Below are 8,504 nucleotides of genomic sequence, written 5' to 3' on the forward strand. Positions count from 1 at the left end.
TTTTGGTTACTTCGATTCATCTTTACAACTACTATGTACATCCTGACATTAACAGCTTCTGTATAACAAATCCTCATGAAGGTGCGTTACGGGCTTTATAGGCATGGTTCCCTTGCGCGCGCTGAATAAATGTAATTCAACCACTGAAACCCTCCCACTTGCTGGCCAACACATTTTCTTGTGGAGTTTTCATTCAATAGGGGTTTAAGTACATGTATCTTAAGCCATCCCTTTAAATACGGTGTACCTTTTTTTTAGTTAGAATTTTTTCCACAGGCTCAATAGAATATATAGAGAGGAACGGTTCAGAATATTGATGTGCATACGGCACATCAGACCTTCATGGGTTTTTAAGGATGAAATGCTCAGTAAGTTGTCTTTTTTATGATATTTATCTTAATGTAAGCATACTGCTAGAGTGTAAAATACAAATATTTGGTAAATTCAGGGACGTGGGTTCAAGGGTTTTATTGAAATTACATGTAGGGCTGTAGGACGAAGAGTAGACACGAAGAGTCCTGTTTACTGTAGCTGTCTTAACGTAACATAACTTACATATTGGCCTAAAGGACTACTTCAATATATCAATCTATCATTCGTGCGTGTGCGGGTGCATTACAGCACACATTCATCTCGCCGACGTCTGCTCGATGTATACATGATACATCGGGCCGCTGTAGTATGGAGAGCGTTTGCACATTGGCAAGATGTCGCCGAGACGTTGGCAGTAGATCGCATTTGCTCATCAGCCACTGTTTGGATMKTGCATGTCAAAGCTGCTAAATGATACTTTAATAAGCACGCAGAGCTTACTCCTTCATCTCCTTAATGTCATTATCATTAGTAGGCGAACATACATTAAACGTCCATTAATACATTTGAAGTCCCTAAAAATAGACATCTACTTTGCAGGAGCCTGTTGTCCTGCTAGCCCATCATGGGTTGATGGCTTCTTTTGTATTCCAATGTTTTGAATGAATGTATTAATTACAGTCATTTACCATTCTCATTCTCGGAGTGGAAACGTCGTTTGCAGAGTTCACAACCTGCTGCACTTGTGAAAAACAAGTGTTTGAAAGCATGTTTTCAAAATGCCTCCAGCTCACATTGTAAAGCGTTAGGTGACGCTTTGATAGCCTGTTGCCTGCACTTGAATGGTGAATGTGAGGCACGCTTCAATTACCCAGTTGAGAAATAAAATAATGCTAATTATTCTATAAACGGATAAGCAATGTACTTTCACCCAGAAATGTTGGGATTTTTGTAGGGTGAATTATGTGGATTATAATCAATTGACATATTTGTAGGGGTTGTTGCATTTGTCTGGGTGGCCAGATACAAACGAGTTTCGATCACCCATTTGCTATTATGAGGATTTCGGCTGGCTATCGTCCAATTTAATGGCTCATCAATGCGTGATCTGTGACCAATGTCAATCACTACTGTCAGCCGAGAACTGTATTCCAAAAATAATAACAGCATCGATAGTGGTAGAAATATATTATTGAATTAGATTTTTTTTATTTAAAAAACTTTCAAAATGCTACTGTGCAGTGTGGCAAAAACCAACAGGATAATGAGATGTTTACTGTAGCCTATATACTGTATGCTTAATTCCTTAGCCTGCTTTCCCTTATCTATGTGTCTAATGGCGGCACTACAGAACCTGGTTCAATCCAGGGCTGTATCACAACTGGCCATGATCGGGAGTCCCATAGGGCGTCGCACAATTGGCCCAGCGTCATCTGGGTTAGGTTAGGGTTTGGCTGTTTGGCTGTCATTTTAAAATAATAATTTGTTCTTAACTGACTTACCTAGTTAAATTAGGTTAAATGTCCAGACTTTCTCGGTGACCTTACTCATTAACTCTGTCTCAAATAATTTTTCGGGTTGCGTCACTCATGGACAGAAACTTCGGAAACACAGTATTCATGATGAATACTCTGAGGTTCACTGGTAAGCCAAATTTGCCTCAGGATCCATCCCAGTTGATATTCTGTGTCCACTCTTGGTATCACTCATGGTGGGCAGTTCGTCAAGTTCTGGTGTCAGAAGAGGAATGGAAATGTCAGGGTGAACCGACGACCTGACGAACCCGCGACAATTGTTGCCTCTGCCTGTCGGAGGTGGAGTTCCAGAGCTCACAGGTGTGCCTGGCATGGATTGTGACTCCATCTCATCCCTCCCCCTCTTCAACATGTACCGGTAGCGCCATAGTTTTTMAGCAAGCCAGCTTCTTTCTATGTCCACGAGTGGACACAGTCTGTTCTCTTTGGTCTCAATGAAAAACATCATTTTTTTAATGGTAACTCTTTTAAGGGCAGAGTTTAGGGTGGGGTGAGGAGTACTGGAAAGTTGTGACTCCAGGTTACAATAGGCCATAAGTATACAGCAGACTTCCCACGGTCCTCACTTTGATTATGCTGTAGCACATACTGTAGCTAAACTCAGCTAAAAAATAAACGTCCCTTTTTCAGGACCCTGTCTTTCAAAGATAATTCGTAAAAATCCAAAACTTCACAGATCTTCATTGTAAAGGGATGTTTCCCATGCTTGTTCAAAGAACCATAAACAATTAATGAACATGCACCTGTGGAATGGTTGTTAAGACACTAACCGCTTTACAGAACGGTAGGCAATTAAGGTCACAGTTATGAAAACTTAGGACACTAAAGATGCCTTTTACTGACTCTGAAAAACACCAAAAGAAAGATGCCCAGGGTCCCTGCTCATCTGCGTGAACGTGCCTTAGGCATGCTGCAAGGAGGCATGAGGACTGCAGATGTGGCCAGGGCAATAAATTGCAATGTCCGTACCGTGAGACGCCTAAGACAGCACTACAGGGAGTCAGGACGGACAGCTGATCATCCTCGCAGTGGCAGACCACGTGTAACAACACCTGCACAGGATCGGTGCAGCTGCCCGAGTTACACCAGGAACGCACCATCCCTCCATCAGTGCTCAGACTGTCGCAATAGGCTGAGAGAGGCTGGACTGAGGGCTTGTATGCCTGTTGTAAGGCAGGTCCTCACCAGATGTCACCGGCAACAACGTCACCTATGGGCACAAACCCACCGTCGCTGGACCAGACAGGACTGGCAAAAAGTGTTCTTCACTGACGAGTCACGGTTTTGTCTCACCGGGGCTTATCGTTGAAGGAATGAGCGTTACACCGAGGCCTGTACTCTGGAGCGGATCGGTTTGGAGGTGGAGGGTCCGTCATGGTCTGGGGCGGTGTGTCACAGCATCACCGGACTGAGCTTGTTGTCATTGCAGGCAATCTCAACGCTGTGCATTACAGGGAAGACATCCTCCTCCCTCATGTGGTAACCTTCCTGCAGGCTCGTCCTGACATGATCCTCCAGCATGGACAATTGCTGGTGGAAGAGTGGGGTAACATCTCACAGCAAGAACTGGCAAATCTGGTGCAGTCCATGAGGAGGAGATGCAGTGCAGTACTTAGTATCAGGTGTGGCCAACAGCTACATTGACTTATTTTTGATTTTGACCCCCCTTTGTTCAGGGACACATTATTCCACATGTCTGTGGAACTTGTTCAGTTTGTCTCAGTTGTTGAATCTTATGTTCATACAAATATGTTAAGTTTGCTGAAAATAAACACAGTTGACAGTGAGAGAGCGTTTCTTTTTTTGCTGAGTTTATGATGACAATGACCCAACAGTACAACACTTTTTCAAAGCACATTACTCAACACTCGTGTCTCACCTCGCCTACAGTATATCTCTACATGTAGGTCTCCTGATTTAAACCCGATTGATCTTGTTTMGCATCAACTGAAAACAATCTGTAATTCTGCCAAGCCTACAGGCGAAGATGATCTGGTGAAGGCCATCAAGACGTTTTGGCTTGAGAAACTGACAATGGAACAAATACATTGATCATCTCAGCAAGGTTTTACCTGTGATCGTGGAGCTGGGGGGAAGTGTATCTTAAATGTAGTTGAAATAAACATCTGCATTTTGAATGAGTTTTTTTAATCATTATTTTATTAACGAAAACATTAAAGATGTTGATGAACAAATACTGTATGCGTCTTTCTTTTGGAAAAATATAAATCATGACATATTATAAGGTTGACTTGATTATTATGTGGATTATAATAAATTGACTTTTGTAGGGGGTTGATACATTTTTCGGTAGGACAAATCAGGTCTGTGATATTGATACATTTCTAACTTTAGTCTTGTATCAGGTGAACTGTTGTGTCTGATCATTTCCCCATAATCTCCAAAATGTTCTCTATCAACGATACTTCAATATACACTACTGTTCAAAAGTTTGGRGTCACTTAGAAATGTCCTTGTTTTTGAAAGAAAAGCAKATTTTTTGGTCCATTTAAAATAACATAAAATTGATCAGAACTACAGTGTAGACATTGTTAATGTTGTAAATGACTATTGTAGCTGGAAACAACAGATTTTTTCATGGAATATCTACATAGGTAGATTATCAGCAACCATCACTCCTATGTTCCAATGGTTTGTGGGTTCGATTACATCCTCAAAATGGCCAGAAACAAAGCACTTTCTTCTGCAACTCATCAGTCTATTCTTGTTCTCAGAAAGGAAGGCTATTCCATGCGAGAAATTGCCAAGAAACTGAAGATCTCGTACAAGACTGTGTACTAATCCCTTCACAGAACAGCGCAAACTGGCCCTAACCAGAATAGAAAGACGAGTGGGAGGCCCCAGTGCACAACTGAGCAAGAGAACAKGTACATTAGAGTGTCTAGTTTGAGAACACGTCCACAACTGGCAGCTTCATTAAATAGTACCCGCAAAACACCAGTCTCAACGTCAACAGTGAAGAGGCGACTCCGGGATGCTGTCCTTCTAGGCAGAGTTGCAAAGAAAAAGAAAAGATTAAGAAGGGCCAAAGAACACAGACACTYGACAGAGGAACRTTTTTTTACATTGTTTGCAAACTAATATGTGACACGTATTAATGCCAAAATAACATGCAAAACAGCCAGGCAAACGTGTGAGAAKGAAAATAAAATATATCCTGAATTCAGACTAACGCAAAATATGTGGAATATGTCGTGGGGTATGAATACTTTCTGAAAGCACTATATATCTAAAACAAGTGTCATTTGTATTTACAATTCCCTTATCCAAACGGATTACTCATTTACCTAGCTCTTTCTCAAGTTGCAAATTACAGTGTATGGAGAATGGTGTTCTTTTTTTATTTATGTATTTGTATTATATTTTTTAAATCTAGATTTGTAAAAATATATTTAAACATTTTATTTTACGCCCTTTTCTCCCCAATTCCGTGGTATCCAATTGGTAGTTACAGTCTTGTCTCATCGCTGAAACTCCTGTACGGGCTCGGGAGAGGCGAAGGTCGAGAGCCGTGRGTCCTCCGAAACATGACCCAACCAAGCCACACTGCTCCTTGACTAGGGATGGGTATCGTTAAGATTTTAACGGTATTACTACTCTTACCGATACTGCTAATGATATGGTACTTTAATGGTATACTTATCAGTTACTTTTGTTATTTTTTACGAGAAAAAAKCCCCAAACAAATTAAGAACAGAATTAACATTGCTTTATTTTCTGAAATGTTAAATAAATAAAATAAGCAATTATTTATAGCAAAAGAAACAGCAATCTTTTGAACAAATCACTTTTATAGKCTCTAATGTTGTGATGATGGAAATGTAAAACAWATTAAATAAACAGTATTTTCTTGCAAAAGAAAATACAGTAGTATAGAGCAGGGGAATGCAGGTAAGCTGCAAAATGACTAATAGTTCTTAGCAGTTCTTCTGGAGAAWGATCAACATATTCCCTTCTCTGGTAGAAGTTGGGACCTCTCCTGGCTTATTGTGTTCCCTGCAGTCGAAAATACCCTCTCGCTAGGGGTTGAGGAGGCTTGAGCACAGAGGCAGCTTGTTACAATGTTTGTGAGGAGGGGCAGAGTAGCTCTTCTCCCACCACCATGTCACAGGATCTTCAGCCATGGGGATGGGAGGCAGGCCTTTGTAGAGCTCGACCTCTCGCTGAGGGTGAGGGATGAGATGTCCTGTTGGATCGTCAACCTCAACTCCCTGTCCTCCTCAGAGAACAGCTCCTCCAAGGATCTCCTTGTTTTGTACAATGGAGGGACTGTCTCCTCCATTTCCTCTCCTTCTCCTTCAGACTCCTCCTCCTGTTGCTGGTGCTCTGTGTCTGTCTGATCCGGCTCCTCTGACAGCCCTGGTGTTGCTCCTGTCACGTTGGCCTCAACAGATGCCTTCCTCAGCCCGTCCCAGGTGTCGTCACTCACCGGCCTCCCTTTAAATCTGGGGTCCATTGCTGTGGCCTCATGCAGGAAGGCCTGAATGTCCTCATCCTGATAGCGCTCGAAGAGGTTCTCCCACACCTTCTCTTTGATGGTTGCCACAAACGTATCTTCATGCTTCACAGTGAAGTGCTCTTCCAATTATTGGAGGATGAGTATGATCTGTCCACAGGTGGCATTCTTGTCACATGACACACACAGTGTGGATGTATAGAGGATTCTCATGAGCTGGAGAAACTCCTGAGCCTTATGGAAGTCCTCATCCTTCAGACGGATCAGGTTGTCTTTGGTCATTGCTTTTCGCAGCCGTGGGTCCAAGGCTGCTGCTCGGGTGCTGGATACTGCTCCATGAATCTCTCTATCATTAGATAGAGCGAGTTCCAGCTGGTCTTGGCATCAAGGATGAGTGAGTGTTGCGGAAGGCCTGAAACAACAACAAAAAACAACATACATTTAATTACCGCACACTTGAATATTAAATTGTTAAATGTAGGGAATTTCAAAACAATACTTCAATAGATTTAACTGATTCTTACCAAGGAGCCGCTGCTTTTCCTTCAAGACTGTTTTGGGCATTGAGGATCTCTTGAACCACACGACCACTGCTCTGATTTGGGCTGCCCGTTTATCAATGGAAGGAATTTTGTGGATTTTGTGGAGGACTTTCCGGTGTGGAGGACCTTCTGTTTTACACTGCCGTGGCTTGTGTAGTGCACTGTAACAGTGAGATAGTGGTCCTGACAGAGGCTGGTCCAACCATCTGATGTGATGGCCAGCTTTGGCACGTCCTTCAGCTCAGTGAGCACATTGGCCTTTTCTGCACCACACCAGGTAGGAATGGATGTGTCACTGAGGTAACTCCTGGAGGGAGGGGTATATTTGGGGTTGAGTGCCTTGGTCATCTCATGAAAGAGTTTATGTGTTGAATTATCATGGTTGTGTATTGTACTGTATTGTGGAGTGATGGGACAAACATACAACCCTTTTATACTACTATATCCTAAAAATGAATACAACTCAATATATACTGACAGACTGCTACCTAAAGCCCTTGGACTCCACTGTTGCAAAGGGGTGTAGGCCTTTCACTATGAATTTGGTCACAGCTAGGTGGCACTCATTCACCCTCTCCTCAGTCATCCTCCCACTAGCTGCCAGCATGCAGGGGATTTGGGCTTGTCTTTGGCTTGMACCAGCGGTATTAGAGAGAGGAGTGGGTTGGTTCATTGTAGCTGCAACTTTAACCAAAAAGTAGCAAAATCTTTAAATGGGTGATTGAATTTATCAGCTGGCTAATGGTTACTTTTGATCATGAACCCATGTTTGCATAATTGAGTTAACTCCGTGTGTGGGCTCTAGGCTGCTAGCATACATATCTAACGTAGATCGGACAACGAGAGATGAACTACGAGCTAGGCAGTCAAAAACTGCATTTCCCTGCCTGTACATGATGCACTTTCGATAGATGTTTGGACAGATTGCTCGTGTTTCCGCCCTTACAAGCAAAAGTCTTGTTGCACTTGTGGCAACGAGCATTGTCAGCATCGACTCTGYTGAATTGTAACCACACTTTTGAACGTTTAGTTCTCTCTGCCATTGTCACTAATTAAGAGCAGGGTCTTTCTTGTGTGTGGCTTCCGTTTAAGAAACGTTTTTCAACAGAATTAGTGGATTGAATCCTCCTCTCACCTTTTCCCATTGTTTGTGGACTTCAATGCACAAAACATGTATGTGACCAGGCGAAAAAAAATCATTTCCATGCTGTTGTCACCATATTAGCTAAAGTAACATCGTAGTCAACATAGCTAATASAACTAATGCATTAGTAAACCCACTACAATCATGTAGTAATTTTACAGTTACTCAGTAAGCAGTTGAGCAGTTACATCGGCGGGCCACGGTTACCTTAACCTTACCTTAACTTGGAAGAGTTCCAGTGTTGTGTTGGATAGTCATAGCCAGCTAGCTAACATAGCATCCCTCTGTCTGAGCAGGTTGTTTGAGTAGTCTAAACTAGCTAGCTAGCTAGCTGTAAGTGAAACTAAAAGTGAAAAAAAATCMAAATCTCTCTATTTCTCTCTTGCTTCTCCTTCACTTAGGAAGAAATGAATTTGTTGAAAACTGTTCAACTATTTTCTTTCTCTCCCTGAGTCAACTACTCATCACATTTCATGCACTGCAGTGCTAGCTAG

The 8,504-nt window shown here is 42.3% G+C and overlaps 1 long non-coding RNA gene across 1 annotated transcript; it reads right to left on the bottom strand.

The window, feature by feature from the left end:
• Positions 1–5,560: 5,560 nt before the first annotated feature.
• Positions 5,561–8,504, bottom strand: LOC139028277 (uncharacterized). Its single transcript, XR_011480458.1, has 3 exons — positions 8,229–8,504; positions 6,849–7,173; positions 5,561–6,736 (listed from the first exon to the last, which is right to left on the bottom strand). It is a non-coding gene; the product is annotated as an uncharacterized lncRNA (long non-coding RNA).

This window comes from Salvelinus sp. IW2-2015, linkage group LG10 (assembly GCF_002910315.2).
Source record: "Salvelinus sp. IW2-2015 linkage group LG10, ASM291031v2, whole genome shotgun sequence".
Taxonomy (NCBI): Eukaryota; Metazoa; Chordata; class Actinopteri; order Salmoniformes; family Salmonidae; genus Salvelinus; species Salvelinus sp. IW2-2015.